Here is a 19628-nt window from a genome sequence, read left to right as displayed (position 1 = left end):
AAAATTTTTCAAAATAAACTTTAACTGAAAGATGTGGTATCATTTCTGTTTTCTAACAAGACCCTGACCCAACACACTTTTTGTTTCAACGGATATTAGGTCTTCTCTTCTCTTCTCTTCTCTTCTCTTCTCTTCTCTTCTCTTCTCTTCTCTTCTTTCTTTCTTTCTTTCTTTCTTTCTTTCTTTCTTTCTTTCTTTCCTTTGACAGGCAGAGTGGACAGTGAGAGACAGAGACAGAGAGAAAGGTTTTCCTTTTTTCCCTTGGTTCACCCTCCAATGGCTGCTGCAGCTGGCGTGCTGCGGCTGGTGCACCGTGCTGATCCGAAGCTAGGAGCCAGGTACTTCTCCTGGTCTCCCATGTGGGTGCAGGGCCCAAGAACTTGGGCCATCCTCCACTGCCCTCCTGGGCCACAGCAGAGAGCTGGACTGGAAGAGGGGCAGACGGGACAGAATCTGGTGCCGGCGCTGCAGGTGGAGGATTAGCCTATTGAGCCACAGCGCCGGCCGGATATTAGGTTTTCTGAATTATGCAGTTTAGAGATTAAAAATGTCCTAGGAATGCCATTACTAAGGGATGCTCTTAAACCATTATTCCAAGTGGTTCAAAGTTGAGTCCTTGTAGGACCTGGTGTATATCTAGTGAACAATTAGGTTTAAAATGCAACCTTTTGTGATTACAGTTTAATTTCATTGGTGAGCAAGAGCTGCCTCTAAACTCCATCTTCACTCCCGGATTATAAGACTTCAGCCAGTCTCAGCCCCCAGCTAATACCCAGATTTTGTAGCCTCTTGGTGTGTTTTTTATTTTATTATTTATCTATGAAAGAGACAGAGACAGAGATACAGAGAGACACACACAGAGAGAGAGGAAGGGAGGAAGGGAGGGAGGGGAGAGAGAGAGAAAGAGAAACAGGGACAACACGAACTCCGCCATCTCCTTAAATGCCTGAAGTAGCAGGGCAGGGAGCAGGCTGGAGCCAGGGGATGGAGCGACCCAGGTACTAGCACAATCTCTGCTGCCTCCCAGGATCTGCATTAACAGAAATGCTGGAATTGGGACTAGAACCTAGGGATGGAGCCCAGGAACTCTGATAAGGGATGCGGGCATCATTATCAGCGTCTTAGCTGCTGAACAAAACACTTAGCCATTAGCTTCAGCTTTTAAATCAGCAAATGCCTTGAACAGAAAAGCAGTTCCTAATGGTGGGCACATCACGTTGCATTTCCCTCCTTCCTGGAATACTGGCCCTAAAAAAACTGATTTCCTTAGTAGGTCTTCTATGACCTCAAGAAGTTAAAAACATTTTTTTGGTCAGAATTATTCAGTTTTGGCCGGCGCCGCAGCTCACTAGGCTAATCCTCCACCTGCGGCACCAGCACACCAGGTTCTAGTCCCAGCTGGGGTGCCGGATTCTGTCCCGGTAGCTCCTCTTCCAGTCTAGCTCTCTGCTGTGGCCCAGGAAGGCAGTGGAGGATGGCCCAATATCTTGGGCCCTGCACCCGCATGGGAGACCAGAAGCACCTGGCTCCTGGCTTAGATTGGTGCAGCGTACTGGCTGCAGTGGCCACTTGAGGGGTGAAGCAATGGAAAAAAAAAAAAAAAAAAAAAAACCTTTCTTTCTGTCTCTCTCTCTCTCACTGTCTAACTCTGTCTGTCAAAAAAAAAAAAATTATTCAGTTTTCTCATTTGGGAAGGCTAGGAGCAAACAAGCTGATGTCTCTCTCTCCCTTTCAATGCCAAAGGGAAATTTAATGGTTCTGTTTTCTTCCACTTCTTCCAACTTGCACTATTAATGACATTTCCTAATCATATAAGAGAAACGTAGGGAGTCTTCCTAAAATTCCATCATGGTTTCCTAACATTTCCAGATATATTCTCTTTAGAGAAAAAGTGAATGAAAAGCTTAACCTAACTGTCAAATACTCAAATGGGACTGTTGGAATGCATTGATTTAAAAACTCAAATGTGTCCATTCCTGGATCAAGGACTTTATCAGGCAGTGATGTGAGAGGCAGAAACTCTTAATTATCTGTTTGTTTTACATTTAGCATAATAAATTTTGGATTTTCAGGGATGTCACCATCACCATAGCTTCCAATTACCAATTCAAAAGTGAAATTGAGATTAACCATCCTGTATTATATGTACATTGTAACAAAGCAGACCTAGAAAATTATGTTGGAGGAAAAGGTTTAAATTATGCAGGATCAATTTTGAAACATTTTGGTTAAATTATAGGAAATGAAATACACAATAAAATCTCAAATGTTTTACAATTGCAGAATAGATAATTTGGCTCTGATAAAGGATTGAATAAAATTATGTTTAATTGCTGTACTTTTCTAGAATTTTCTAATATCTGTAACAATATAAATGTGATAATTAGAACATAGTTTTAAAAAGAATAAAGAAATCTATACGTATCCAAAGCCATCATGTTGCATACCTTAAACAATGTGCAATTAAATTAAAGGAGTAAGAGAAGTTAGAGCCTTTTCAGTGTTAACTTACCATCTAATTAACCATTCAATTGCTTGGACTTCATTAACAATACTCCTCCCTGTGCTCAATGATACACCTTGCAGCTGTTTCCATCCAGTGACTTCCCCCTAATTTCCAAGAATTTGTGTCCATTTGCATGAATTAGTTTCAGTGTTCTCAGTGTCCCCTAGAGAGATAGACATTGACAACAAGCCCATTTAAATGTGATGTTTGTTGGCCAAATGCAGAGGCCACATAGTGTGCTGGGGTACAAATGCAGAACATTATGGCCATTCTGGAGAGCAAATATGGCAGTACATAGTCAAATTTAAAAGTGCAGATAACCTGTGACACAGTAATCTAAGCACAGGTTCATAAAGAGACATGAGTCAATATGCTTAGAGCTGTAGGCAATCATTATTGAAAGAAAGGGCAGCATAAGGTGGCGACTGCAAATTATAGAATATCCTATTGCAGGTAGAAGCAAAAATTACATACACACAAAAAACAAATTATTTTACAAATAGTGCTGAGAAATTTAAAAAATGATACATAGACATAATTCTGTATCATATATAAACACTGAAAAATACATACAAGGGGCATGCATTTGGCACAGCAGTTAAGACACCTAATAGAATGCCCATCTCCCATATTGGAGTGCTGGGTTCAAGCCTTGGCTCTGCTCCCAATTTCCAGTTTCCTGCTACTGTGTACCCTGGGAGGCATCAAGTGATCATCCAAGTATTTGGGCCCCTGCTACCTGTGTGGGAAAACTGCATTGAGTCCCTAGCTCTTGGCTTTGTCCTGGCCACTGCAGACATTTGGGGAGAAAACTAGCAGATAGGAAATATCTGTCTGTCTCTCTCTGCCTCTCAAATAAACAAATACATAAATAAAAATTTTAAAACATAAAATGATATATTAACTTATAAAATATTTAAAAATAGCTGAAAATCAGATCTTAAAATTATTTCCTCACTATACGCATTTTACAAAGACATAATAATGCACAAATATATTTTTGACCCATTATTATGGGGGTTTGTAGCTGGGAGAAGAATATGTTTTAGAATTGGGGTCCACAGGTGCCAGCACCGTGGCATAGCAGGTAAAGCCATTGCCTGCAGTACTGGCATCTCATATGTGACTGGTTTGAGATCCAGCTGCTCTACTTCCATTCCAGCTCTCTGGTATGGCCTAGGAAGGCAAGAAGATGGCTCAAGTCCTTGGGCCCTGTACTCATGTGGGAGACCCAAAAGAAGCTCCTAGCTTCGGATCAGCTCAGACCATTGGCAGCCATCTGGAAAGTGAACCAGTGGATGGAAGACCTCTCTCTGTCTCTCTCTTTCTCTCTGCCTCTATCTGTAGCTGTGCATTTCAAATAAATAAATCTTTAAAAAAACCCTATAAAATGGCATGGGTTTGGACAACAGGTAGTTTCTTTAGCAACAACGAAAAAAGAATTGGGGTCCATGGAAATAATAAAAAAGAAACTAATAGAGAAACGAATGACAATTCTCTACTGAATTAAGGAATATGAATAATTTTCATCTGTACTGATTAAAAAGAAAAGGAAAAGTCTTTTAAATGTACAAAAAATACAGAAATAACAACAAAAAGAAATTATTGAGATTTGGCCATATCACAATTCTCAATAGGATGGAGGCAAGCAATTAGTTTTTTTCTTCCTAATTTTCTCAGTGTATTTAATATTTGGTTCCAGAGTTTGGTTCTCATAATTAAAATGTTTTCCTGCTGTTTTGAGTATGTTAGGTAAAGATAATGTAACTTAACCTTAAAATATGGTACCCTCAATTATTGTAAGCAATAGCTTCTCTTTCAAATTGACTTTGGATAGTACTTTAAAACAGCTTCTCCCCAAGCAGACGTCTAAATCTCAGAGCACAGTGTCAATAGTGTGTCGTATTTACCCAGTGCGAAGTTGGGTGCAAATTTTTCTTTGGCTTTTCACTGTAATGATGTAGCTGGCACAGAGCTACTACTACCAGTTGAGGCCAGACCCCCTTCTTTAGAGTTTATTAAGCAGTAGCCAAAAACCTGCCCTCTTGTCTCTGATTATCACAGCTGTGTCAGGACCACAGCCTGTAGTTGTTTTGTGCAGGTTGTTTGTTGTCCCAATATGTACAGCCAGGAGGATAATAAGGACTAAAATGCAGCTTGCTCTCTGTAACCTAGCTGTGCACACACACATTATTTCCTTCCAGGAGGAAGTACTTTATCTAATTTATTTAGAGAGGTTGTGCAGGTTAGCGGCATCTCTATTAATGTCTCATTTAACTCCATGATTTTGTAAAGTGACCCCCATTCCTTTTAATCTCTTTTAGCCCATACCTGCTCCCAGACCAGGGACAAGAGACTCTGGACTTTTTCCCCCATGGAGAGTTTGTATACTTGTCTTCATCCAAAGCCAAGTGAAAGAGGCTGCAAACTTCAATTCAGTGGAATTGAGTCCTCTATTTTTTTTTAAGCTTTATATATTTATTTGAAAGAGTTACAGGGAGAAGGAAAGGCAGAGAGAGAGGGAGGGAGGGAGGGAAGTGTCTTCCATCTGCTGGTTCATTCCCCAGTTAGCTACAAAGGCCAGAGCTATGCTGACCCAAAGCCAGGAGCCAGGAACTTTTTCCAGGTCTCCCATGTGGTTGCAGGGGCCCAAGGACTTTTGCCATTTTCCACTGCTTTCCCAGGCCATAGCAGAGAGCTGGATGAGAAGTGGAGCAGCCAGGATTTGAACTGGCACCCATATGGGATGCTGGCACTGCAGGTGGTGGCTTTACCTGCTATGCCACAGTGCCAGCCCCAGAATTAGTTCTTTGTAGAGAAGGAATCATTGGTGTCTCCCTCTCATTCTGCTACACTGCTCAGCTGTGGAATCTGCAGGTAGAGAATGGAACGAAAATGAATCCTAAGTTCTTGACAGATGTTGACATATGTTCCCTGGAATTTGAGGAGAGTTCCCAAAGAGACCAAGCACTGCTTCTTACCTGGAGGTGTTTGAAGGCAGGACTGCCCAGATCAGTGGACTAATGGATTCACTAGGTAGAATAATTAGGAAGGAGAGGATGGGAACTCACATCCAGTGAATTTCTCATGGAAAAGAGTCAAATAAAAGAATCAAGTCAACATCACAGAACCAAGGCCAGGGCCACTAGGTTGCCCACTTGACTTCTGAGAGAAAGAACCCTCCATAAAGAAGTAAGTGTGTGTAATATGGAGAAGAAAGGAGATATAGCACTTCTATTTTGAGTGCTTAGTAATGGAAAGAGCCAGAGTAGAACTTAACAACTGCCTCCAAAAAATTACTCGCACCTTTGCAGCAGTCACCACCTTCGTGGGTAATGTGAATATAATAGGACTCAAAGTGAACCTGTGGATTCCTCCCATGTGGCTGACAGCCTCCCTTCTATCCCAGTCCTTCCCATTCCCTGCCTCTGTGCATCTAGGCTAGACATAGAGGTGGAGGGAAAGAGACCTTCCAAACACAGACCAGGCAAACACCAGTCTCAGCATGATGTGAGGATCTAGGATCAAATTACATATCCCATTCCCATTCCAAGTCCTCCAGAGGGAGGCCTGTTCAGCAATTTGAAAGTTTGATGTTTGAATTGCATTTGCGATTGGAAATTTAAATCCATCTGGGCTGAGTGACTTCTATGGTCACCGAAAATGATTGCAAAAGCAGTAGAATCTGCCTCACTTACTATTAAGGTGTCATAAAATGAGGTGTGACAGAATATGGTTGGATGTGGCAATTGGAGAAAGAATAATAAATTATTTTACACTTAAATTTCAAGATTTCCAATACAGTAAGGAAATACCAGTTATCAAGCAAACTCATAAATACATAAAAAGAACTCCTGTAACTTTAAAAGATACCTTCTATTGGAGTGCCTTTCTGGCCTTTGAAAGCTTTGCTATCAGCGGCTTCTCTTGAGAAAACCCTTTGTAGGATTTATAAGAGGGAAGCTTGGACCACTTTTCAGTCCCTTTGCCATTTGTTTATCCACAAAGCTGCTGCTTCTTGCTTTGTGTGGGCCTGGGCAACAGATGCTGTGTGTGTTGAAGTGGAGGGTGAGATTCAGTATAGCAGATAAATGTTCTCATATGAAGAGACTGGAGTGTAAAGATCCAAACTGAACCAAAAGCCAACACCCAAACGATGAAAGTTAAACAGATCTAAATGGCATGAATGGATCGTGCCACTCTTGTACTAAAGCCTGCCAATAGCATTCAAAAGCTTTTAGAGTAAATGCAGGTTACACTCCTTCTATCCATGGTGTGACGATCTTACACAATGTGACTCTTCCATCCGGTTATTCAATTAGACGCCTTTCCTCTCTGTCTACTACAGTAGTCACGTCACATGGTACTGCTTACAAACTACTTAGCCTTTTCTGTGTCAGGGTTTGTCCTTGAAATTTGCTGTTCCCCAAATGCTCTTAACATATTTCACAGGATGGTAATCCATCTCAACTTCCATGCACAGTGACTTGCCCACTCTGGTTTGCCTGGGGGCTTCCCCAGGTACAGTATTCAAAGTTCCCCTGCTCAGAAACCGCTTGGTATGAGCAAATCTACATGATCAGGCACCCCACCGTCAGGCCTCTCAGATTTAATGCCACCTCCCCACATGGATAGTACCTCAGCACCTTGTTTAGCCTCTGAATAAAAACATGAATTAAATTTAATGATACATTTTTAAAAACTGTAAGAAAAATATAAACTGTAATGAATGCAAACAACAAATGGCATACTGGGGTCAAAAGTTTGCCCCTTTTGTCACAGTTAAACATGCCAAGAAAAAAGAAGAAAAAATTCAACAGAATTCATGGAAAAAAAAAAAAAACAGCGCAAATGATTCAATAGCCTGAAGCCATGCTCAATCTCACTTATAAAAGGGAAATGCAAATTAAAACATCAGAACCATGTAATTTCTTATCTACTAGCCAGATTTGCAAGCTTGGATAGCATACCTTATGTGTGAGGCTGTGGGGAAACTGGACTCATATTTTTCTGGTGGGGTTACAAAATGGTACACTTGTGGTCAACAATTTAGCAAGGTCCATCCAAGTAAGATACCTGTTTTCTCTTTGACCTGTTGATTCCACTTTCAGGAATCTATTCCAAATATATATACATAAAAATCTAAACTATTTATTGAAAGATTATTAGAAATAGCAAAAGGTCAGATGCAAGATTGGAGTAGGTGACTAAATTGTTAATACAAGAAATTTTGAAAGTGAACATCAGGTGTCACATTTCTGAAGGAATGTTTAATTAAGACAGCATCCACTGTTTAGGTTAGTTAACCAAATACTGTGGTAAAACTAAGACCTGGAAAAGAAAGCAGAAACCTGTTTTATGTAATCCTTTTTTTGCCTGCCACCAGTTAGAAATGGGAGAAGGATAGGGACAGTTTCAAAGCCCAAGGAGTGTTGTAATTTCTCCCCAGTCAACAAAGTCAACTTAATGTATTGTTGTACCTGAGCAAGTGCAAACAGAGGAGTGACACACACTGATAACATTTGATGGTCCTTTATTTCCACAAGTCAAGAAGTGGGCTCGTGCCCTAAGGAACTCTTGACCCTGAAGCCCAAAGCAACAGTGTATATAAAGGCAAAAACCACAAAATCGAGAGAGGGGAATACATGGTTACTGGCATCAAACTAACCTACAGACTAAGCGAAACTAATATCAATTATAACAATTCCAATTACAATCTTAACAATTTCAATTATAATCTTGACATGAATCCAGGTATTGGCCTAAATCGTATGTAGGACATAGACAAATTCCAATCTTATTATTAACCCAGGTGCAGCCTGTTTTTAAGCTTGAGCGATCATGCTAGGGGGTTTCTACACTTTGCCGAGTGAGATGTAGGGGACTGCTATTGTCCGAGTATTTTAGATCATAGTTCAGAGCAGAGTTTTACCATGGGGGGAGAGGAGGCGCTTTCTCAAGATGGAGTCTCAGGTGCTCCAAAATGGAGCCCCTGCTGTCAAGGTGTTACTTCAGGATGATGAAAAGGGAAACAGTTTTCTTGCTCAAGTGTCCCTCCATTTCTCTGTCATATATTCAGAATCAAATGTATATTGTTCAAGGAGAAAAACCCAATTCTGTGCAGGGAAATTATTTTCCTATTAAAATCAAATTGAAGTGTCAAAAAACTAATTTTATGAAACCACTAATTTTATAAAAGAGAAAAACGGAATTCAGAGAAGTTGAAGTTGAAGCATTTTTATAAAATCACATGGCTAGAGTTGTAGCCATATAGATTTGGATAGGATCAGCAGTCAATGATTATTTTCATTGCCAGTCTTACTTGTTATTGGTCTATTCAGGATTTCTATTTCTTCTCTACTCAGTCTTGGTAGATTGCATTTTTCCAGGAATTTACCATTTCCTCCAGGTTATCCATTTGTTGGCTTGTGATTTTTCATAATGGTACCTTATGATCCTCTTTATTTCTTAGGCGTCTTCACTTTCTTTTTTATTTTGTTTACCTGCATCATTTTTTCCTTAAACTAGCTGATTCACCAGCTTGGTTTTTTTTTTCTTCAAAAACCAATACCTACTTTCATCAACACTTTTTATGGTTTTCTGTTCTCTAGTTGATTTGTTTCTGTTGTGATTTTTATTTTCACCTTTCTGTTAATTTTGTTTTCTGTTAAGTTTGTTTTTCTTGTTTCTTGAGATATAATATTAAACTACTTATTTTGAATCTGATTTTTTATTTTTTAAATTTGAGAGGCAGACATACACATACATCATCCATAGACCCACTCCCCAAATGCTCCACCCAGTAATGGGCAGGCCTGGGCCAAACTGAAGCCTGAAGCAGGAAAGTTAATCCAGATAGCCCAAATAGTTGGTGGCAACTCAATTACTTGCGTTATTACAGATGGCTCCTGAGGTTTGCATTAGTCAGGATCTAGAGCCGGGTACGAACCCAGGCATGCCAACATGGGTCACAGGCATAACTGGCCTTTTACCTCTTACCTGGCTAGATGCCCACACCTTTTCTTCTGTTTTGGTGTCTGCATTTATAGTAATAAATTTCTCTCTTAGAACCACTTTTCCTATATCTTATAGGTTTAGGTATGTCATGTTTTCATTTTCATTTCTCAATTTATTTTAGTTTCCTTTTTGATTTCTTATTTTATCCATTGGTTGTTCAGGAATGTGCTTAATTTCCACACAGTTGGGAACTTTCCAAGATTTATCCCGTTTCCTAGTTCAATGCCAGTGTGGTCTAAAATTATGCGAGGATTGGGTGTTGGGTCATTGATTAAGACTTGGCTTGAGATGTCTACATCACAGAACAGAGTGCCTGTGTTTATGTTCGGGCTCCATTTTCTGTTCCAGTTTCTGCTAATGCATCCCTTGGAGGAAGCAGCTCATGGCCCAAGTACTTGAATGCATGCTGTCCAAGTGGTAGACCAAGATTGTTTCATGGGCTCCTGGTTTTGGCCTGGTCCAGTCCTGGCTATTATGGGCATTTGGTGAACATTTGGGCAGTGAACCAGCAAATGGAAAATCTTTTTCTGTCTAACTGTCTCTGTTTCTATCTCTCCCTCCCCATTTCCCTCCTCCATCCTATAAAATCAAAAGAAAATAAATGAGGGGCTGGCACTGTGGTGTAGCAAGCTAAAGTCCCAGCCTTCAGTGCCATCATCCCATATGGGTGCTGGTTCGTAGCCCAGCTGCTCCACTTCTGATCCAGCTCCCTGCTATGACCTGGGAAAGCGGTAGAAGATGGCTGAAGTCCTTGGGCCCCTGCACTTGCTTAGGAGTCACAGAAGTTCCTGGCTCCTAGCGTTGAATGGGTGCAGCCCCGGCTATAGCGGCCAATTGGGGGGTGAACAAATGGGATGGAAGATTTCTCTCTCTGCCTGCCTGTATTACTCCACCTTTCAAATAAATAAATACATCTTTTAAAAAAGAAATGAATAAATGTAAAAAGAACCATGGAAGACCAAACAATGATATTTCTAGAAAAACAAAATTACACTGGAAATGATTTCAGTCTTCTTAAATTTGAGAAGACCTCTTTTGTTACTTAACAAATTTTCTATCCTGGATAAAGCTTAATATACATTGGAGAAAAAAAATGTGTGTTCTACCACTAGAAGGTGCTGTGTGTGTCTTTGAGGTCCATTGGGTCAAAAGTGCAATCTAAGTCCAGTATTTCCTTGTTAATTTTCTGTCTAGTTTATTCATTGTTGCAAGTAGGATATTGATGTCCTCTACTGTTTTGATATTGCTGGGTATTTATCCCTTCACATCTGTTAATGGTTGTTTATATATTTGGGTATTCCAGTGCTGGGTGCATATTCATTCACAATGGTTATGTCCTTTTGATGAACTGACCAGTTCATCGCTAACTAATAGCTATTTGTCTTTTGTAACAGGCTTTAAGTGCATTGTATCAAGTGTAAGATACAAGGTTTCTTCCATTTTTTTCAGTTTCAACCTATGTGTGTCCTGAAAGCTTAAGTGAGTCTCTTGTAGGGAACACCTAGTTAGATTTTGTTTTTTAAATCCATTTAGCCACTCTGTGTCTTTGAATTGGAGAATTTAATTCATCTACATTCAAGGTTATTATTGCTAAGTAAGGACTTAAAGTTACCATTTTGTTGTTTTCAAGTTACTTTGTAGTTGATCTTTTTCCTTCTTTTCTTATTTTCTACTTTCATGATTTGTTCATTTTCCGTAGAGCGGGCTTTGATTCCTTTCTGTCCCTTATTTTTATATCTGCTATAATTTTTGTGTGATTACCATAAGGCTCCATAAAACACCTTGTAACATACTGTTTTCACTGGAAAGCAGCTTCAGTCACATAAAAACTCTTATGTTTTTACTCTCTCCCTCCACAAATTATATTTTAAGTCATTTTACTTAGCTCTTCTAATAACTTATTATAGCTGTAGTTATTAAGTATATTCAAGAACTTGATGCTTATTTATTTTAGACTGACTTTATACTTTCATAATAGAGACATGTATTATTTTTATATCCTTTTACAATTTTGGAGTATTCTGGACTTGACCAGATATTTACTTCTGTAAATATGTGTTCATGATAGTGACTATCCTTGCATTTCTGCTTGAAGAATTCCCTTAAGTAATTTTTGTAAGGAAAGTGTAGTAGTAACCAATTGCCTAAGCTTTTGCTTGTTTCTGAAAGACTTGACTTTTTCATTTCTGGATGAGAGCTTTTCTTATTAGATTATTAGATTATTAATTATTAGATTATTAATTATTAGATTATTAATCTTGTTAGATTATTCTTGGCTGGCAGGTTATTTTTTTTTCTTTTAATACTTTGACTGTATCATTCCATTCTCTCCTGCCCTACAAGGTTTCTGTTGAGAAACTGCTAATAATGGAATGGGAATTCCCTTACATGTGACTTAAAGTTCTGATTTTAAAATCCTTTGTTTGTTTCCAATTTTTGACAGCTTGATTAGTGTGCCTTGGAGAGGATCCCTGTGGGTTGACTCTATTTAGAGATGTTAGAGTTTCATGGATCTGGATGTCTTATCTCACCCAGGACTTGAGTAGTTTTCAGCAAGTATTCATTACATAACTTTTCTTATGCCTTCTCTGTCTCTTTGGGTTCTATGACTCCAACAATACAAATATTTGTTTAATTTTTTTTCATAAGTCAACTAGGCTGACTTCACACTTCTTCAATTTTTCCTAAGTCATTTTAAAAGACCTACTTCAAGTTCCCAAATTCTTCCTTTTGCTTGATGTAGTCTCTTGTTGTTGATCTCCATTATATTTTCTGTTTCTTTGAATTTTTCAGCCCAGTGACACCTATCACTTTGCTGAATTTCTCTTTTGAGATCAGGACTTGTGTTCCTGATTTCACTGAGTTGTCTACTTGTATTCTCTTGTATCTTGCTGAACTTGCTTAAGATTAATGTTTCCAGTTATTTTTCAGACAGTATATAAATTCCCATTTATCTGTGGTCAATTACTAGGAAATGATTGCATTCCTTTGGTGGTACTATCTTCTTTTGCTTGTTCATGTGTCTCGTGTCTCCGGATTGATGTCCGCACAACTGATTGTGCAATCATCTCTTCCCGACTTTACAGAGTGACTTTTCTAAAGGAAAAGTATCATCTGCAGATGGGCCTGAGGATGCTGATTGTGCAAGATGTGGTGGCTGTCGGTCCCTAAGAATAATTCCTGCACAACTTCTTCTGTTAACTTTAGCAATGACTGCAGGTGCCACAGTGGTTTATACTGCAAGAATTTTGGCAATGGTGGTGGCTGCACAGATTTTGAGGATAAGTGCTTTAGGGGATCCTTTTGTTCTTGTATTCCCCACAGTAGGGAGTCTTAACTAAGGGTATCTATCTTGGTATTGGGCTTGACATGTCTCAGAAGCAGTCCTAGCAGTACCGAGACTGGAGCACTGGTGTTTGGAGTGGGTAGGTTCTTGTATCACCTGAGATCGAGGCACAGGTTCACTCCAATGTATGAATGGATGCAGTTTTCCTGAAAAGTTGGCAACTGTTGTTCTGAGGAACATGCCATTATTTGAGGCCCAAGGGGCTGGGATGTGGCTGTTTCACTTCACACCCCGGAAGCTGCAGCTCTGTTCCTCTTCCTGAAGTTGTTGATAATTTTGCTGTGACAGAGTGAGCAATGTTTAAGACTCAAGGGATGCACTGCAATATCTGAAGAGATAGGAAGCAATTAGGACTTTGTTCATATTTCTGAACTACAGATCAAACCAGCTAGCACATTTGCCTAGTTACATTTGGACTGACCATTTACATAAACCAATAAATAATGCTACTGTTCAAATCCATTTCAGTTCAATCTTCATTTATGTGAAGCTAAAAGCATTGAAATGGATGGTAGATGCAATGTGCTTTAAACAAAACAAAACAAAAATTCCCATTATTGCAAATAGTCAAACCCAGATTCTACTTCTGCAACTGATTGTGTGTCTGTGGGGTTGTCATTATGTCTTTCTATATCACATTTTCCTTGGCTGTAAATTTTGCAATAGAATATTGCTTTGTTTCATATTATGTGGTGGTGTGTCACATGAAATAATGATTCTGAGTGAAAAAAACATGCAATTGAGTTGTAGGTGATATTATTACCATCAGAAGATCCTGCAACCCTCAACATGCTTATTATAACACATTACTTCTTTTTCCTGCCTTGCAAATGACAGGAATAATTCATCAAGATTTGCACTTCCACAAAGCACTTGATGAAAACAAGAGTGGAAGTTTCTAAAGCAAAGCGGATTTCATTAGGCTGCTTAATATGAGTATTTATAGCCAAATTATTTCCCAATTGACTTTGCAATCCTCATTTGTGATTCATAATTCTTGGTGAATAATTGCAATTATCATCTGCTTAATGAGACAATAATTCCCTCTCTTTTCCCTTATCTTTATTTTCTTTTTGGTTAAAAAAAAAAAAACTTGTATTCAATGCTGTGTCTGTCATAGAAAGCCCATCAGGGAGCTGAATCCCCACCAAAGTCCCAGAAAGCCTGGCCTTGGGACGAGAAGAGAAGTTCCAAGTGTGAGGCAGAATAATAGAATAGACCAGTCTATGCGTGAGCCTCCTCCTTTCAGATAGAAGCATAAAACAAATTCTTAGGATTGAATTGGATCAAAGTGATGTATGCATATGTGTATCTGTTTATAATGCACTTTCTAAGGAAACCTTAAATAATACAAATAAACGGACTCAACCCACTTAGTAACCAGGCAGTTGTGTTTGTGTAGAGTCTCCTGGAAGTAATCCTTTTACCCTGACCCAGGCTCCCATGGTTATCTGGAGGGAGTCTCCTTCCTAGAGGTCCCCATCTATCCTAACTGGTTTGTCGTTGCGGAGGGCACACTCAGTCATAGAGCGTGTGCAGCATGGTGTGTGGAATCTCAGGTTTGGACTTGGTCAGATTTGGGTTTGGATCCTGCTCCTGCTCAGTGTTACAGAACCAGGAAGTACAGAAGCACTTCATCTCTCCGAGGTGCACTTGTTCAAATTTAAAAGGCTGATGCTTCAACCATCCTCTTGATTTCATTGACTGTTGAGAAGATGAAATGAGTTGAAGGCAATAGAGAACTTGGCTCACTCCTTGGCTTACAGAAGTCTCTTACACTGCTGATTAACACCAGTTAGCCCCTCGCTCCCTCTTTTTCCAGCTCCCGTTTTTACAGAGGAGGAGAAATGTGTGTTTCTCCAGCCTGGGAAGGGACAGTATTGGAACCATCACTCCTGGTCTGTGTTTTTACTCCTTCTTCCCTTCCCTATGGAGGATGAGTGGCTCATCTAATCCACGTTACCAGCAAATGCCTCAAATTGCAAAAGGCTTTCCCTTGTCTCTTCGTGCAGTGCCTTTTTGTCTTTTCTGCTGCCTATAGCAGACCCAGTGTTTTCCTTCTAGCTTCTCTGTCAACAGGGGAGGAACTCAGGTCAATTTCACACCAGAGGTCTGACTGTGGATACACTAGGAGAAGTAAGAAGTCCCTTTCAGCCTCAGCATAAAGCCAAGTTCTCCAAATCCAGTGTGACCATTATTAAAACTTGTATTTTCATCCCTATTTCACTCAGATCTATATCTCTGTCTATCTATCCATGAAGGTTTATGGAAATATATAATTGATATATTTATTTTGGAGGCAAACATTTTAAATCTGCATAGTTTTTTCATAATACATATTTTCTGTAAATTATTTGATGAACGATTGTATATTTCTATCAGTCTGAAGCCTGGAAAGGATGGGAGTCTTTGTACTTCATCCCAAACTTCGAGAAAATCATTTAGAGATGTGGGACAAATTAGGTGTGAAGTTAGATATCAAGTGATAAATAATAGGCGACTCTTATTCAGCCACAAGGGAACAAGATGCAATCTTTAACAAGGCAATTTTCCTTCCCATTTGTATTATTTCAAACTTTCCCCATCCATCAAACTGCTTAGATACCATTGGCTAAAATAAAATTAGTAAATGATGGAGAAAATGACAACTACTCTGAGGACAATACAAGAGAGAAAAGTCGGCATGAGAAGTTGCCTGAACTCACAGCTGGGAAACTTCATAAAGGGCAAGAGAGATGAAGCCCAGTAGATTAATTAAGAATTGGATTCCTAGGGCTGGCACCTGTGCTGCAGAGGATTTAGCTGTGGCCTGTGACTCTGGCATCCCATGTGGGTGCCCATTTGTGTCCCTGCTGCTCCACTTGCAATCCAGCTCTCTGCTAATGTACCTGGGAAAGCAGGAGGATGGCCCAAATTTCTGAGCCCCTCATGGGAGACCTGGAAGAAACTTCTGGCTCCTGGCTTCTGCCTGGCCCAGCCCTGGCCATTGCCATCATTTGGGAGTGAACCAGTGGATGGAAGATCTCTCTACGTGTCTCTCCCTCTCTCTTTCTTTGTAACTCTGCCTTTCAAATAAATAAATAAATAAATGTTAAGAAAAAAGAATTTGATTCCTGAAACTTGGATACAGAGTTAGAGTATGTATTTTTAAATACATGGTCGTGGGGGCTGGCATTGTGGGGCAGTGAGTTAAGCTGCTGCTTGGGACACAGGTGCCACGTGTGAAAGTGCCACTTTGTATCCCAGGAACTTCCTGGGAGGCAGCAGATGATACTTCAAGTATTTACGTATCTGCCACACGTGGGAAACCCAGAGAAATATGCATGCTCCTGACTCAGCTTGGGCCATCCATGGCTGTTTCCAGCATTTGCAAAGTAAACAAGCAGTGGAAATATCTCTGTCTCTTTTTCAAATAAAAAGTAATTAATTCTAAAAATAAGAAAGGACTTGAATTGATTTTCTCTCAGGTATTTATTATATAGTAAAGGATATAGAGGTGTTAATTGCCTGATATGGTTGGTTTATACTGTGTAAATCCCTAAGATATTGCACCATTTCCCAGGAAATATATAGATATTTCATGTATTTATTTACTTATTATATCTCACATATATGTAAATCCAAAATTTAAAAAATAAATAAAAATATATAAAACCAACAGATACGTGAACATGGCTTAACACCACTCATTACCAGGTAGATGCAGATCAAGACCCAGCAAGACATTGCCTCAGACCTTTTGGGATGGCTATGATGAAAAAGAAGGCAATGTAGTTGGCAGAGATGTGGAGAATTGGAAAGCCTTCTTTACTGTGATGGGGATACAAACGACTTTACAAACTGAGTTGGGGAATGTTCCCTTTCACAAGGGCACTTCAAAAAGTTGTGAAAAAAATTATTTTCGTGCAAAAAATTTTTAGTACATGTGTGGTTTCTTTCACGATAATATTTTCCATGAAGTTTTTGGGTAACTCTTTGTGTTTCTTTTTTTTTTTTTTTTTTTAAAGATTTTTAACTTGAATTTGAAAGGCAGAGTTAGAGCAAGAGACACAGACACACAGAGAGAGATCTTCATCTGCTGGTTCACTCTGCAAATGGCTGAACATCCAGGTCTAGGTAAGGCCAAAGCCTGGAGTCAGAAGCTCCATTTAGGTCTCCCACGTGGGTGGCAGGAACCCAAGCACTTGGACCATCTTCTGCTGCTTTCCCAGGTGCATTAGCAGGGAGCTGTATTGAGAGTGGAGAACCTAGGATTCAAATCAACACTCATATGGAATGCTGCATCAAAGGCAGTGGTTTAACCCACTGCATGATAGTGCTGGCTCCAATCATTGTCTTTTCTGCAGTTAATTTTGTAGAATTGATATTATTTCTTATTTATCTGTTCAGTAGAATTGTTTAGTGAAATCATTTGGGTCTGGAAATGTCTTTCTCAAAGAAATTTGAGTTAAATTTCCTCCATAGTTATATTCTATCTATGTATTTCATACTCACATTAGAAAATTTGTATTTTATAGTTTTTCAGAAATTGGTCTGTTTAGTCTAAGATGTCAAGAAAGTGTATAGTTACTTGTGGTGTTCACTTATTCTCTTAATGACTGTGAATCTGAAGTAATATTAGCAATATTGGTGATTTTTGTCTTTTCACCTTTTTATTAAATTTTTATATTTTTTGTGTCTTTACATGCTTTAGTGAGAAATTGTTATCCCAACACATGCAAACAATAAATGGCCAGGAAAAGATTGCCATGGCTTATATATTAAAATTATATCCTCTCAGCATAAAAAGTTAAAAAACAAACCACTGATTAGCTAAAGATGTTTGTAACTAGCAAATATTAATATGCATTTCATAAAAAGTTAATATAAATAATCAGGGAATACATGAAAATATTTTCCCCTAGTTATCCATTAAAATGCAAATTAAATCCACAGGGATCAAAGGTTTTCAACCAATAGATGAGAAAATATTTTTCAATTACTGTTTAGTCATTTATTTTTGTATTTATATATTTTTTGAAAGGGAGAGAGGGTATTGAAAGGGAGAGGTTGGTTTACTCCTCAAATTCCCACAGTAACCAATTCAAGGCCAGGCTGAAGCCATGGGCCTAGAACTCTACCAGAATCTTTCCTATGGGTGTCAAGGGCCCAAGTATTTGAGCCATCATTGCTGCATCCTGTGATGTTCATAACCAGGAAGCCAGACTTGAATTGGATTGCCTGGGATATGGGATAAAGGCATCTGAAGTGGTGGCTTAACTGTTAGGCCACAACACCTGCCATAGGGGAGCAAAATGTTAAATCTGACAATATCATATGTGAGTAATGGTGAGGATTTATGTAATCTATCATACACAGCTCATGAGAATACAAAATGGCAGATCTAATTTGATAGCATTTTTGGCAGTACGCCATAAAGTAAAAGATGTACATAGCCAAAGACCTATCAGTTCCAATGTTGAGTATGTTCTGTAGTGAAAAATCTCACATCTATGCCAAACAAGATGTATAAGGAAGTATTTAGAGCACCATTGTTTGTAATTATTTTTGAAAAAATTGGAAATAGACACAGAAGAGTAGATATATACCTTTTCAAATATTCATACACTGGAATAGTATACAACTCCTAAGATAAATGACCTAGAGATACAAACATAAAAATGGATGTCTCATAAACTTTATGTCTAGTGATAAAGCTATGTTACTGAAGAGTACTTACAGAATGATATTTTAAAATGGAGTACAATAGTAAATGCTGTTTACAGACATATACATTAGTAATAAAATATGGCAACATTTCTGAGAGTTGTTCAGTGTAGCGGTTATAGTTATGAGCATGAGGTATGGATGGACAAGAATGTGTTCAGGAAGAATATTCTATCAAGGCAAGGTACACAGTGATAACTACAGCTTCTTGCTGCAGTCGATTTCTAGGTCAAAACTAATTATCACCCCCCTCCTCCACCACCCATCCTTATCCCTCTTTCCAACAACCAGCACCTGTGCTGGTATAGATGGCTTTTCCAGAATGGAACAAAACCTTCATCCTGAGGGAGTCTTAGTTTATGTTAGCAAGCTCTTCTTAATATTTGGTGGGTTTAATTGTGTTTTCCACTTACAATGTGTACTGCAGCCTCAAGAAAAGCATTGGTGCCAAGAATATTCCTCTCCCTGACTATGCCAAAATAGCTTCCACTGCCTCTTGATGATCATGGTCAACTAACACTGCCATGATGTTGGCACCCTTTTATTCCTTGCTGAGTTCTTAGTATGAGGAACACAAAGAAACTGATGAGAGTCATAACTTACAATTCAATAGAAATCATTCTGTGTCTCTTGATGAAATATTTCACATCATGTGGACCAGGACTTGCAGACATACAGCCTCTGTAATTACAAGAAAAAGTATCAATTCCCAAACTTGATCACCAGGTATAACACTCTATAAAGGCATTCTTATTTATGTATCTTTTCAGACTGATCAGACAGTAGCCATAAAATGTATGTTGATTTACACTGCATATTGGATCCTTATCATCTTCAAGCTTGTACCTTAGCTGTGACATTAAAAGATTAAAAGAACTGTCATATTAGTTCTGTGGATTCTGAGTAGTTTGGTTTATAATGGGGTCCGTGGATCTCATGTGCCATTCCAGGTACAGTGCCCTCTTTGCTGAAAAGTTGTAAAACCTGGTTGAAAGCAATGTTGCAAAGTCAGATTCTGAGTCAGGTAAAACACATAGAAAACTTCATATTGAT

General features: G+C 39.0%; 1 long non-coding RNA gene across 2 annotated transcripts in view; it reads right to left on the bottom strand.

Moving 5' to 3' along the window:
• Positions 1–2319: 2319 nt before the first annotated feature.
• LOC127484237 (uncharacterized) overlaps positions 2320–19628 on the bottom strand; it is a 112595-nt gene continuing 95286 nt past the window's right edge. The window contains exons 6-7 of one of the 2 annotated variants that reach the window (XR_007911104.2): positions 19179–19256; positions 2320–2669 (exon numbers count right to left, since the gene is read on the bottom strand). This is a non-coding gene — a long non-coding RNA (uncharacterized lncRNA). The remainder of the gene's footprint in view (positions 2670–19178; positions 19257–19628) is intronic. The other variant, XR_007911106.2, reaches the window with a different exon arrangement.

Source organism: Oryctolagus cuniculus, chromosome 15, assembly GCF_964237555.1.
Source record: "Oryctolagus cuniculus chromosome 15, mOryCun1.1, whole genome shotgun sequence".
Taxonomy (NCBI): domain Eukaryota; kingdom Metazoa; phylum Chordata; class Mammalia; order Lagomorpha; family Leporidae; genus Oryctolagus; species Oryctolagus cuniculus.
The sequence above is the reverse complement of the archived record's forward strand: the minus strand, read 5'-3'. Positions and strand labels throughout refer to the sequence as shown.